General features: G+C 39.4%; 1 long non-coding RNA gene across 1 annotated transcript; it reads left to right on the top strand.

Moving 5' to 3' along the window:
- The first annotated feature begins 1,378 nt into the window (after positions 1-1,378).
- LOC143624124 (uncharacterized) lies at positions 1,379-2,250 on the top strand. Its single transcript, XR_013152041.1, has 3 exons — positions 1,379-1,408; positions 1,539-1,679; positions 2,020-2,250. It is a non-coding gene; the product is annotated as an uncharacterized LOC143624124 (long non-coding RNA).
- The last annotated feature ends 12,594 nt before the right edge of the window (positions 2,251-14,844 follow it).

The following is a 14,844-nucleotide window of genomic DNA, read 5'->3' as shown; positions in this document are numbered from 1 at the left end:
GTATTGTAATAAAAGAAGCCGAGTGTTCTAAGTTTATGTATTATCAATTATGAAATAAAAAAGAAGCCTTAAACTAAGAGTGTTGTATTTTCATTTCCTATGTATTTTTCTTGCATTTCCATTGTTAAATATGAAATAAAAACTTTCTTATTATATATATAACATTTGCAAACTTTGTTACGCTTATAGGGTTGTACTTTGTGCATTTAACTTTGTAACTGTATTCTGTTTCATGGTGAGTGTTAAAGCGCCTAGTGTGTTGTTTCTCATAACCTCTTTATTCTTTCTTGACGATTACACACACAAAACCCACTCCTACACAATCAATGTTTCACAGCCTCACACCACGCGACCACTGATCTCTAATCCATCGATGGAGACCTTGGTACCTTCTCAATCGTTGTAGTGCATTCCCATCCCCGTTGATTTAGGGTTTCTCAATTGGTAACATGCTCGGTTTTAAAGCTTCAGTTGAGATACATTATTATCTATGTACTTTTATTTTTCTTTGAAACAGTTTTCATGTTTATCATTCAAATTTGCAGACTAGTTGGTTCAGTTAGGGGTTTATGTAATGTAATTGAAAATTGTTGTTTGGAAAAAGGCTAACTTACTCATTATTAATTTCCAGGTAGCCAAGTACGATTTTGGAAATGGGTTGTTTGGATTGACCAAGCATAATGATTGTGGTGCAACAATTTGGTCTTAAACCATTTAATTTAGCTTATTTTATATTGTGTAATTTTGTTTACAGGCCGGTCATTTTGAAGGCCATACATTCTGCATAGTATCTGTTTTTTAACTATTTTTCATATATGTTTAAATATTTCATAATTTTCAGAGATTAAAGTTGTATTATAATTCATTCTAATCCTGTTCAGTATAAGTTACAACTTTATGAAGAATAACTGAATAAATAAGTGGTTCTACACCTGACTTTCTTTTTTTATTTCAGTTGTTTTTAATAGATAGTGATTTCTGTATGGTGCTTGAGGATAAAGTTCGTGTCGCCTCTGTTGTAACCTCTGCAGCCACTTCTCACCCGTCAAAACTGTCTTATGATGCTGTCACACCTATGGCTCAAATCTGACTGAAGCGGACGCATATGTGAATTCAAGTTTTAATTGGTCACATATTCAATCCTTTAGGTGTGAGGGGTTTGAGCAAAAACATTGATTAAAGATCAGGTTTACCTCCTTTCCCATATACCAATTTTTTTGTATTATTATCACTGCGTGATCTTTTGATATTAAAGAAACTATAATGTGAAATGAGATAATATTTAAACAATGAAATCTAACTATATAAATGACATGTGTTGTTTGCTTTATAGAATTTTGGTGTCAAATAGAAGGAGATGATTGGTTCATTAAAAACGTGGATTTTGCTATTGCATAAACGTCGATAGGTAAGTTTTAGTTCATGTTAATATTGATATTGTGTGAAACAGTAGAACATGCTTTAGATTGCGAAAGACTTAAAAAAGTAAATTTGTTTGTGAATATTCACCCATTATTTTTATTGTAATTCTTTGTCAGTTTTATCACATCACCACCTCAAAGAATTCCAGAAAAAGTCTATTTTAGAGCATATTGAAGAAAATGTTATGTCAGCATTCAAGTATGAGATGGACCACAGCCCACGGGGGCAGGCCATTTATGTTTTGCCACATATTCAAGGTAATATTTGTGAAATGAGTGTGTTTTCTCACTTATTCATGTTATAAAGACATTTATGCTGCGGTTGGCAACTTTGCTCCATCCATATCTTAAAAAGTCAACTTAGGTGATACGGGTCAAATAATTTTCGTTTTACTATATATTGAAGGGGTCTAATGTATACAGTGACTTTTTAACATCAAACCCGCTACTTGACTACATATTTCTATAGAGTAACTAACTTTAATTGAAATATGCATTCTTTGACTTCGTTTTGTACTAAGAATGCTGACATATAACTACATGAATCAATCTGTTTTGACAGATACAAATTCTCAAGCAATGTTCTTCCATTTTGCAGGATGTGGAAGCAATTATAGGAATTTGAGAAAGTTCCAAGGCACTTAAGGCATGTAAAACCCTTTTGAAGCTGCGTACAAGGTACATCAAAGAAGAAAATTTTGAAGGAAAAGACGCAATAAAAATTACCACTTGTCTTTTGTAAAGTTTGAAACAATATTTTTGTGTAGCTATATGGTCATAATAGCTTTATATAACTGGCTGCATTTATTTTTTGGTTTCGATTAACTCTAATTTGTCATAAGTTTCTTTTTCGTTACATTCACATCAACTGCCTCCCCCCCCCCCCCCCCCCGCATCAAAATTCTAGCAGAAGTACCACCATAGGTAGGGCACATGGTGAGGTGCCACTGCGTAGTACCTGGTAATTATATGGGTGCACTATGGACTAATAGGAATGGGCCAACGCAGTACTTGCACAAAAAGAAAGAACATCATTGGCCAGACTGTCCAGCCAATCAGGATAAGCCGACATGCTCAACCATGAGAATAGAAGCTTCCATTGAGCTAGGACAGCTGGCCCAACCCTTCTACCCTCTTCGGCTATAAATATATGATGAGATCTAATGGTAAAAGGATCTGATTCCATATTATCTAACTCTTTAAATATATTCCGATCACTTACCATACTGATTCTCACGCCAGAGGGTGGTTACGAGAAGGCCCCCCTATTCCCCTTCTCGTAACGAGTTCACGGTGTTCCCTTTTGTAGGTGTATTGCCTGTCAGAACTCATCATCATTCATAATCAAATAATAGGTAAAAATAGTGAGCTCAGCTTACAAGTCTAGTCTTAGATATAAACCTACCCTTGGGTGAGATATTAGGTTTAACATTACCAGGTTAGACTTAGTGTTTCTTCATTGGCGCCATCCGTATCGGATAGAACTGAAAGGTTAAAAATCAAACGACATGAGTTCACGCGGACCTCCACCGTTGACACCTCAGTCATCCAACCGTGCAGGACCCAACTTAGATGGGCCCCGGAAGGATGTTTGAGACAGAGAGAAGAAATATATATAAGTAGAACACCCTCATCAAGACACGTCGTTTCCACTTCGCGGAAGCACACGATGAAAGGTTAGAAAAGCCCACTCGCAACAGATAACGAGGAAGAAGAACCGGTGATGTGGATAAAGAGGGAACTAGAAAGAGTTAGTAGAGAATACGAAAGGAATGTGGAACAACAAGCGAGAAAACTGCAAAGGGAATACCCCGCGAGCCATTGTCTTTTTGAGAGATGACGCGGAATCATCTGATGATGAGAGACACCCTCGCCGCCGCGAATGCGAAAGACTTGAAAGCCACAAAGACCAACAAAGATTCAAGGCAGGAACCAAGAAAGGTCACCTAACTTAAGTTGAGTGGCTAAGTCAAGAAACGCACGCGGGAAAAGCCTGGAACCCAAAAGTGGAAGCAATGGGGAAATCCCCGGACCAAGAGACCAAACGCGATGGAAAAAACATATGAACTATTCTCCTGACGCGGATGTGGATTCCTCAAAACCCTATAGTCCAAAAGCTATTGCAGAAAGATCGAAGTTCGTACATAAAATAGCAGAGGCTCTGATGCCTTCTAACTCAAAGCTACCTTCCGCGGTAGGGAAGTACGATGGAATGACCGACTTAAATGATCACCTACAAAGTTTCATATCAGCCGGAGGGGTGGCTGGGTGGACATTGCCTGTATGGTGTCATATGTTCGCCCTCACACTTCATGGTGTGGCCAGAGAATGGTTCGAGAGGCTACTAGAAGGCCAAATCTTGAGCTTCGAAGATCTGGTAGCTAAATTCTCCCTACATTTCAGTCAACAGCATAGGCACACCCACGATCCCACTGAAATACTGACCGTGTTTCGCTGAGACAACGAATCCATCGAGGATTTTATCACGCGGTTCAACACGGAAGGCCTCAAAATTGAAGGGGGTGAGCGAGGACATGATGAGGGCTGGTTTCCGTGTTGGTGCATGTTTTGTAACAGATGATCTTTTGTGTTTGTTAGAATTGAGAGCAACGGTCAAAGGGGAGTCTGTTGGTGCATTTTGTGACCGTCGCTATGCAATTCTGATCAGCGGAAACGAAGTACGAAGTTAGAACAACTTCACCATAGGCGAAGTTATAACAACTTCGCCATAGGCGAAGTTGTAACAACTTCACCTACTGGCCCAAGCCCAAGCCTGCGAAGTTGTTTTGTCTATATATATATGTGTCTTGTTTAGGTTTGAGTATCCAGAAAATTAGAGTATTGTGTGTTCAGTTCAAGTAGCTAGAGAGAAACAGAGAGGCAGAGTTGTGTGGGACGGCCCGAGGTAGAGCTCACCTCGGGTCGGCCGTGTCTTTGTTTTTGTTCGTTTTGTAACATGGTTTGGTTATGATATAAAAGATCTGCATATGTGTTTATCCCATTCGTGTGTTTGTTCGTGTATGTGTTTGTGTGTAATTGTGTTCTTCGTCTTCTACACCATTAAACGAGTCTAGGAGGATTCCGCACTGCTAGACCTCGTGCGGATCTCGTATCGATCGGCAACGCCCGAGGGGGACTTACATTCCGTCAAGGAGTGCGGAGCGATGACCTTATCCGGTGTCTGTCAGGGAGAGATGGCATGCCAAAATCGTGGAGCGAACTCATGAGCGACACTGAAAAATCCTTATGTGGGCGAGGATATCCCAGAGCTGACAACAGAAATGAATCAAAAGCATTCAATAATAGCAAATAGGAATGACAGTCAATATGGTCTATAATCCAACCCTCGACCAAAACGTCAGCTAAATTACCAGCTCCTCGACTGTTGATAGGAGAAAAGCAAAACGATAGAAGCCGGGGATACAAGAACAAAGAATGGATCCCACTAGCGAAAACTCTGTCACAGATCTTGGCGAAGGAGAATGTCGACTTCCGAACACCTAAGCCGATCTTCAAGAGAAAGAATTTAGATAAATGTAATGAATATATCGGTCACAATACAGATGATTGCACAAATATGAACAACGGAATCGAAAATGCGGTGAAATCTGGGAAACTCGAACACCTGGTCGTAGAGGCTTGGAAGCACGCCAGAAACCAAGGCCCAACTAGAGATGATGCCCCCCCCCCCCAAGAAAACAGATAGATAATCTGAGCATGCACATGATACAAGCGGACGAAACAAGAGTGAGAAAAGGCAAACACCTAGTAGTGAAGCCTGGAAAGAAGAGCCGGTTATCATCCCGCGGATCAAAGGAGGAACATGCCTGAAACAATCACTAATTATCACCGCACTGGTAGGACATTACCGAAGCACCTACGTCTTTATTGACCAAGGAAGCACTCCAAATATCATGTACCAACAATGTTTCGATCAGCTAGATGTGTAAGACAAGACAAGGCTAGAGCCGGTCAACGACCCATCTTAGGATTCTCGAATGAAATAACCCATCCGCTGGGAGAACTAAAGTTCCCAGTAACACTAAGCGATGGAAAGCATTCGAGAATCGAAGAGGAATTTCTAGTACTACCAGTAAAGTCCAAGCATGATGTGATCTTGGGAAGAGAGACGATCGGAGATTTCAATGCAATTCCATCCACCGCGCATGGCATAATGGGCGTCCCAACACCAACACGGATCGCACTGGTAAGACTAAACAAAGATTGTCTGGTCGTGGAAGGGTTAAAACCCCAAAAGGTGCAGAGGATAGCGAACAACAAAGAGCCTAAAAAATGGATGCTCAATGCCAAGTTTACAGATCAATCCATCACCATCGGACCAACCTTAACAAGCAGCATAATCTCTCACCTGAAGTAGCTATTACTGAGAAATGTGGATGTGTTCGCATGGCAGTCCGCTGACATGGTAGGTGTTCCGCACGGGATAGCGGAACACGCCCTAAAGGTTAACCCAGCGTTCACACTAGTGGTTCAAAAACGACGAAAGATGGGTCGGGAGAAGACCAAAAAAAAGAACGATCAGGTGAGCGAATTATTGAAATCATGCATCATAAGGGAGATATGGTACCAGACATGGGTCGCAAACCCGATGATGGTACCAAAAAGCAAAGGAGCATGGCGGATGTGCATCAATTAAAAAGATCTTAACAAAGCATGCCCCCAAGATTGCTACCCACTGCCTGAGATAGACTTGAAAGTGGACTTAGTAGCCCCATACCAATTCAAATGTTTCCTGGACGCATATAAAGGCTACCATCAAATCCGCATGGCGGAAAGAGATCGGGATAAGACAGCTTTCCGTAGAGACAAAGGCACATTCTGTTATTTAATGATCCCATTTAAATTAAAAAGGCGGGAGCTACTTACCAATGCCTGATGGATAAGCAGTTCGGGGAACAGATTGGGAACAACCTGGAAGTATATATGGATGATATGGTCATTAAAAGCTTGCAAGAAGATCAAATGTTGCGAGATAACGAAGACACTTTCCAAAGGCTGCGGAAGATTAGTATGAAACTAAACCCTAGCAAGTGCTCGTTCGGGATGGAAGAAGGCAAGTTCCTTAGGGTGATCGTCACAAAAAGCGGATTCAAAGCCAATCCTGAGAAAGTGCAGCAATCTCCCGTATACCCTCTCCGAAGTCAATAAAAGAGGTACAAACCCTAAACGGGAGACTGGTAGCGATGAACAGAATCCTAGCAAATCATGCCACCAAGTCATTCCCATTCGTGTCTGTGTTAAAGAACGGCCTAAAAAAGTCACAGTTCCAGTAGACACCAGTAGCAGAACAAGCTTTCCAAGAAGTAAAGAAACTTTTGATCGAGTTACCAACACTGATGGTGCCGCGGAAAAATGATGAGCTAATTATGTACTTATCCGCATAAGCCAAAGCGGTAGGAGCAGTTCTAAGGGTTAAAACCCCAAATGGTGCATATGACAGCGAACAACAAAGAGCCTGAAAAATGGATGCTCAATGCCAAGTTCTCAGATCAATCCATCACCATCGGACCAACCTTATCAAGCAGCATAATCTCTCACCTGAAGCAGCTGTTATTGAGAAATGTGGATGTGTTCGCATGGTAGTCCGCTGAGATGGTATGTGTTCCACGCGGATAGTGGAACATGCCTTAAAGGTTAACCCAGACCTCACACCAACGGTTCAAAAACGGCGAAAGATGGATCCGGAGTAGACCAAAGCAAAGAACGATCATGTGAGCGAATTGTTGAAATCATGCATCATAAGGGAAATACGGTACCAGGCATGGGTCGCAAACCCGGTGATGGTACCTGATGCGTGCGTGCGGTGTTGGTAAAATGTAACGGGATTAGATATTTAGCTTTTGCACAAGATCGTGTTTTAAATTTATAAATGTGATTTCTACTAAAACTAAACACACACAAAATAAGCAAGTGTACCTATCGTATATGTAGGGTAGTATTGGTAAGAACCAAGTATTGATCCGTGGACACAAATGTTTCTAACAATGAATCATCGTTTTACTTTAATCGGAGGTTTTAATCATATTGGGGTTGATTTTTGAACTTTTTATAAAATATAAATACTTATATATAATATATAGGTGACCGAGATGAGAGATTCTAAACAAGTAGTTCAATTATACGAAGGTTACCATCTAAGATCAAGAAACCATTCCATTGTTCCTTGATGATTATTAAACAAACATGTGATAAACTTGCCATAAGAATATATGATAGAATAGCCCCTCATTTCTATGTGAGCATATCCTATGACATAAAAGAAAGCAGCATGCGCATTTTAAAGTTAACCCTTTCCTAATGTCATGCTACCATGAGAATGTCAATTTGAGTTGGCAAGTAGTTTAGTGAAGTAGAAAGATTAGGATTGAATTTGATTTCTCAAATACCAATTCTAATAACTTTGGGTGGTTATAGTTTAGTCACACAACCTCCCCTTGGTTGATTTAAGTAGGTTATAATTGCACATTCCGTTAACATTTGATTTCTTTAACTAGCATGATAACCTAAGCAATCGTGTTAACGATGTTATTTCATAATTACCAAAACTAGAGAAATAGATCATAACTTATATCTCATCATTTCTAAGAATAATATAAGGATCTATTTTTCGATAAATTATCAAAGTATTTCTATCTTTCAAGAACATGAATCGATCATGAACGATTGTCAATATAATTGACAACCACCAACTTTGAATTATTGAATTAAGATGGTGAAACATTTCTCATCAAAAGATAATTGCAAGATAACCATGTGTTTTACTAAACTAAATCACATGTTTAATATAATTATCAAGTAAAACAAAGCTTCTTCATAGATTTTAGATGGTGAATGGAGTTTAGCTCATAATGAGCATTGTTATGAACATTAAAAGATATGATAATAAACACATGATTAAGCTAGAACAATCTAACCAAATGTGGATGAATCTCCCTTCTTAATGATGATGATGGTTTATGATGATGTAGATGATGATGGATGATGATGGTAACCACCAAGCCTTCAAACTCCTTAGAAGATCTTCAATATGAGTGCTTGTGGGTGTTTTTATAAGTGAAAACCGTATAAAACTCTCTTCAAGGCACACTTGAACAATGCAACATGAGCTACTATTTATAGGCAGTCTGTGGATGAAGCACGGCCCCGTGCTTAGGTAGACACACCCCCGTGCTTTTATTGACATGTGCTATAATTGTTTTCTTTTTGTTGAGGGTGACCACAGCCCTGTGGTCAAGAGGCACGGTCCCGTGCTTTTGTTCTCAGTATCTGTCTTTTTTTGTAGATTTTTGTTTTTTCTTGTGTCCAAAAGCATGGGGGCGTGTTTCTTGAGGCATGGGGGGGCGTGTTTCTTGATTTTCGTGTGTTTTCTTCCGTTTTTCTTCGTCTTTTCACTTTTTTCTTCATTTGGGGCTTGGGTTTACCTAAAATTGTATTTTATTATGATAAGTAGCCTTCTGTGCTATGTTATTTGATAGAAGTTGCAGTTTTTAGAGATTATTTGATGTTAAAAAGATGTATAAATTTATGTACATCAAACATCCCCACACTTGAACCTTGCTTGTCCTCAAGCAAGCTACTTATAAATATTCTCTAAAAATAGCAAGTTAGGACCATAGCTTAAACATCCCCAAAAGAGTTCCAAAAAAATGGGAACAAAATATCCAACCTTAAATCATAGGAATATATGTAGTGATATGTAAAAAGGTGATTTGTTTCTATGAGCTTTTCGTTTATGCAAAACGTCATGTTCTCACAATGTTCACTCACACTCGGTTTTATATCTGATCATACATGTGATGTATGTATATGAACACTCTTAGCCAAAATGTGACCTTTGATAAATAAGCTTGTAGCAAGTTCAAATCTCCACCTTTTTGAAGTGTTGCAAAGATCAGAAGGTAATATGGGTTGGTTTTGTGTGAGTAGGGATTTGGTATTTTTGTGGTGGTTCAAGGGTTTAGGTTAATGAGGATGGTAAATACAACTTCTGTTGATCGTCGGGAGTCTTAAGATGTCTTCAACGGTTAGCTCCTTTCTTCTCCCGATATATATATATATATATATATATATATATATATATATATATATATATATATATATATATATTAAACAAACCTAGTGACTCTTTTAAGGTCAGATCGTCAAGACCAGTTTTGTCGAGGATGTGAATAAGTTCTTCCTCAATCCTGTTTGGAACATAACTTCCAACTCTAATGGATCGTTCGGCTTTAAGCCTAATAGCCCCCACCCTCATTAGTTCGGTATATTCATGCTGACACTGAGTTTGACTTTTTCAACATCTTCCTTCGTGACACCAGTTTTCGCAACCTAAGCATCGTTCGTATCTCTTTGCTCTTTTTTTTATTGCGCTTTTGGAAACTCCACAAAATGGTGGCCTTTGTTCGTCTTGGCGCCATTTCTCCTCACCTCATTGCTAAAGAGAAAAATTCTCTCCCTAAGTTATGGAGGCAACTTAGGTTTTGCTAAATGTATGCAGCAAAGGATATTGAAATCGAAAGAATGTATTTCCAGTAGGGTCTGCCGGTAAAAGACCAGTGTTGTATTTTACCGGTGAGATGGATAAAGCGGTAAGGTTTTGGTCTAAGGTTTTAGTTTACAGTTTTTGGGTTTTGTAATTTGGAGAATGGTTTGAGATGATTGTAACAATATTACCTTCTTCCTTATACAACGCTTCGTGCCGTCTTGAAATGATTAATTGCGACAAGTTCTAAATCACACGAAACATATGACTCACTCAAGGCTTCCAAAAAAAATATTTATATGGCATGAGGTTTATCTCACAGTAACGGAGGAATTGGGTATAAACGCCATATTCTGCATAAATTTCTTCTCAGTATTACAAAACTTCTTTTTACTTTTTCACTTTTCTTTGATTATAATAGATTAGTAGTTGGTTATTTGCAAAAAATTTTCTTGGATTTTTCTTTAGGTTTTGTTAAAAATGGTCTTTGTTTGCTACAAAAAATTTCGATGGTTAGAGAATTTTTATAATTATTTTTTATAATTATTTGAGCAAGCAATTGGTCAAGTAATTTCCCTCCCCATACTTGAATCTCACATTATCCTCAATGTGAAAAGATTCATTAAAAGATAAAAATTCTAATTAAGTATGGTGGGTGAAAATGGAGAGGTACTTCCCTACAGGTTAACGAAATTTCGACAGAGCGTCCCCTGTTTATCGTTCGTTTTCCTGTTTTGTACCTATATATAATAAAACTGCAAACAACCACAAACAACCAAGCATAATTTCTGAAAGTTGGGTATGGAATCATCCATCCCTTGCCCAAACAGGCTAAGTAAGTACCTAACTGTAATGTCTTGGCACACACGGCCATAAAAGTATCCAACCAAACCAAACAACCAAAAGACAGAAAGTAAATTGTTCAAACAAAAATAATAATAATAATAAAAATAATAATAATGTCACGAAAGTAATACCAACCCATCCATGCCCATGCCCTGACCTACCGTTCTCGCTGCTCATCAGTTACCCGTGTTCGGGTCAAATGGTCCTTACTGCCTGTCCATGCGATAACCCAAACGCTCAATTTCTCGCCTCGTTTCTTCATATTCTGCCGTCCGTTGTGCGTCAGAGGCAGCAATCTGTCATGTGATCCTGTCAAATGAGGCGGTAGTGTTAGCTGAGAATTGATCGATGAGACCGTATAGGTCCTCGAATAAGTATCGGCTATCGTGTGATGAGCTGGGGCCGGCCCCTGATAAAGATGGGCCGCCTCGCTGATGGTAGGTACGGCGACGGCTCTGTCTAGGTGGTGATACTCCTCTATTCTCGGGCACGTCCTGGAGTAACATATCTGTCGGGTCCTCAAGGTCACCTGGTTATAAGCATCACAAAATCTCCACACATCCGGGTTTTGACCAATCCGCTGAACCATCTGCATGTTGTTACAAAAATTAAGGCTAAGAGAAATCGGATCTGGGCTTCGGGTCCCTTCTCTGTCTACATCATAAGCTCCATAGTGGTTATAGATCCATGCTCCACCAAAAATCGGTGTGTTCCCTATGGCATTCCCATTTGTCGTGAACAGCTTGCAGAATAAATAAGTAATGCTGCACGGGATGCCATTCTTCATGCAATACAGTGCCCAGAGATCCCTTAAATTAACAACCCCCTCACTGTGACATCTAGCAGTGGCAGTGTGGCTGAGCAGGCGGTGAATGTATCTCATAAGCGGGTCACGTAGTGTCGTGATCTTTGAAACGCTTGCATTGTAGTTTTCGGTCCCGTAGCTTAGTTGCTCCCATGGTTCCATCCTTATGTTTCCAGCTTCAGCATCATCATCACCATCTTCATCTGCGGAAGTTGTTCCTGCTCTGAACCAAATTTCTTCGTCTGTTTCCTCGGCCGTGTATATTCCCAGATCAATCCCAAGTTGAGTTAAAGAAGTTGTGTGTCATTCACCCCCACACCTGAACTCAACGACTTCTTCGTCCCACATATCCAGATTCTTGGTCTTTATAAAGAAAGAAGCCAAGAATTCCTTTGTCAGTTCCGTTACAGCTTCTCCTGTTTGAACAAAAACTCGCTTCCACGGTCCTCTAACAAGGGTTTTGTATCAGTTCCATTGGTTGACTTGTCTTAATGTGTCCCTGCAGGCATAAAAGTTTGCTTTCGGAAACCGTCGGTTGAGGTAGGTTAATCTGGTTTGGGCTCCTCTATTCCTTGTATCGCACCTGGGAAAGACCAGAAATGCATGAATGTCATCCCCATATTCGGCCATCTGCAATTTATGTTCAAATTAGTCAAAATGTATAAAAAATTATTAATATGCTGGAACAGGAAGAAAACCACGGCGCCTTTTTTTTAAAGCACGACCCGTGCTGCTACTGTTCATTAGTTTTCTTCTAATTTTCACTTTATGTTGACCAAAAGGTGACCACGATTCTTGTTGTTTAAAGCACGGTTCGTGTTTTTAATCCTAATTTCAAATTCATCAAATTCGAACATGCGTTTCTACCCGGTTGTTTCAATTGGGTTTTCATTTGTTATATATTTTACCCAAGATCCGAACTCGAATGATTTCTTCCAACCAATCTTAGTGTAAAACCTATCTATCAATTCATTATCTTAAATCTAAACAAATAACCCATCTAATTTTTGGGTTTAAACCCGATTCAGTCAATTGGTGAGATTTTCGGGTTAATCTAGACCTAGAGAGATGAAATTGAACAATAGTTCTGTTAAATTAACATACCTTATGTTGGAATTTAAAGAGTTGTTTGAAGATTTGTGAAATTGGTGAATGGTCGGCGGTTTGTGGTGATGAACGGATTTGTTTTTAGGGTTAAGTGGGTGAAAAAGTTATTTTATTGGTTAATAACTCTTAACTGTTGTGGACTCAAAAGCACGGCCTCGTGCTTTTAAAAGGACGGCCTGTGCTGCACGAGGCAGACAATTTCTTTTGTTTATTCTGTTTATTTGTTGAGCTGGTTCGTTTTTAACTGTTTTTCTTTGAGGGTTAGAATCAAGATAGTAATTAAAAGTCCTAGATTTCGTTAAAACATAAAACATAGTTAAACATAGAAAGAAAGAAAAATACAACAATCCCAAATCACGAAACTTAATACTAGCAAAAGCAACTTCTTAACAAGACAAAGTCGGAACTTCAACGACCACCATTTTCGAACAGGTCTTGGATGTTTGGTGGAGCTCGTTTAGCTTCCAAGAGCACGAGCTCGGAAAGCTTTTTGTCAAGCTTTGCGATCTCCCGGTTAAGATAGTTGAGCTTGAAGGCTACATCCTTGTTGTGGCTATCCACAACATGGAAGTTTTCGAACCGCAGTAGTTCGACTTTGTTGATTAACTCGATTAACCGAGCTTCGGTTTTGATGTTGCTTTCGACTTGGTCCCTCATGATGCATTGTAGCCTCATGACCTCTTTCTCAAGATTTGAGGAAGAATCATGTTTCTTGCCTCCATTTAACTTTATTGCTTTCCATTTCAGTAATTTATGTTTGGTGTGAATGGAATAGTGAGTTTTTGCATGCATTATATAGAGACTGGAAAGTCTACCACGGCCCCGTGCTTTTGAAAGCACGGCCCCGTGCTGCGAGGGGAATAAATGTTTCTGATTCAGAGAATTGTATGGAGTTAGCGTGTATCATGCTGAAGATTTTAAGGTGACCACGGTCCCGTGCTTCAAGAAGCACGACCCATGCTTTTTGTCACTAAAATTTTTCTTTTATTTTTCAGCCAAACGCGAGAGCCGGAACTTTTAGAATGATTTTTAGTATGTTAATTTAGAGTTTGATCATCCTAAAAATTACTTTTCATTAAAATTAAAGGTCCTAAAACAAATACTGGATAAGCTCGGTTTTCCTAGAAACAAGAAAATAATCGGTTTAAGCCCGAAATTCCTAACACGATGTGCCTAGTGCACTTGTTACACTTGAAAACAGAAAATTAAGTTTCTTAGATTTCTCCGAAGGGTTCTCCTCCGCCGAATGGTCCTGGTGGTGGAAAGTACGTGAAACCGAGAACTTGGAACTAGAGTTGCTCGTTAATGTCTTGAAGCTCCATTTTCATATTTTCCATTGATTCAGTGAGTTGAACGAGACGCATTTCTGCGAGCAGATTCATTTAGGTGAGTTCCTTGACGAGTTCTTGAAGTTTCAAGAGAAACTCGGTTTTGGAAACATGTTGGGCATCGTTTCTCGGTTGTCGAGGAACTGGAATTGCTTCACTCATTTCAGTATGCATGTCGAATTTTCAGAGAAGAATGTTTTGGTTTTGGTTTTGGTTGGTGCATGGAATGCATTGGCAAGAGGTGCCTTTTATAGCCAACCAGATACCCGGCACGGCCTCGTGCTTTTAGAATCACAGCCCCGTGTTGTGGTTCTGACAATTCTGTTACAAACCAGTCTGACTGAGATTTTTGCAGCGAAGATTCCGGCCCGCATATTGTGGCACGGTACCGTGCTTTCTTAGGCACGCCCCGTGTTTATTATACTTATTTATTTATTATTATTATTTTTTTGTAATTACAAGGCCTAGTTTATGAAGGTCTTGGCCAGACCTTACTTCCATATTGTTCAGCAGTTCTGGTGGAGGAGTAGTACCTCTGAGACGGTCTCGAATAGTCCATCGATGTATGGTTTTAATCGAGGCCCATTAACTTTGAACTTGTGGCCGTCAGAATTTGAAATCTCAACTGTCCCATTGTCAAAAACTGATTCAACTATGTGTGGACCTGTCCAACGAGATTTCAATTTTCCTAGGAAAAGACGTAAACGTGTGTTATATAATAGTACACGATCGCCAACTTGAAATTTTTTGTTTCCTTTATATGGGCATCATGTAAACGTTTTGTCTTTTCTTTGTAAGACCATGAATTTTCATATGCCAATGCTCTTAGTTCTT

The sequence above is a fragment of the Bidens hawaiensis genome, unplaced genomic scaffold, assembly GCF_021521415.1.
Source record: "Bidens hawaiensis isolate Kalapana, Puna unplaced genomic scaffold, B.hawaiensis_p1.1 tig00003654_1, whole genome shotgun sequence".
NCBI classification, from domain to species: Eukaryota; Viridiplantae; Streptophyta; class Magnoliopsida; order Asterales; family Asteraceae; genus Bidens; species Bidens hawaiensis.
This window is presented reverse-complemented; position numbering and strand designations above follow the sequence as displayed.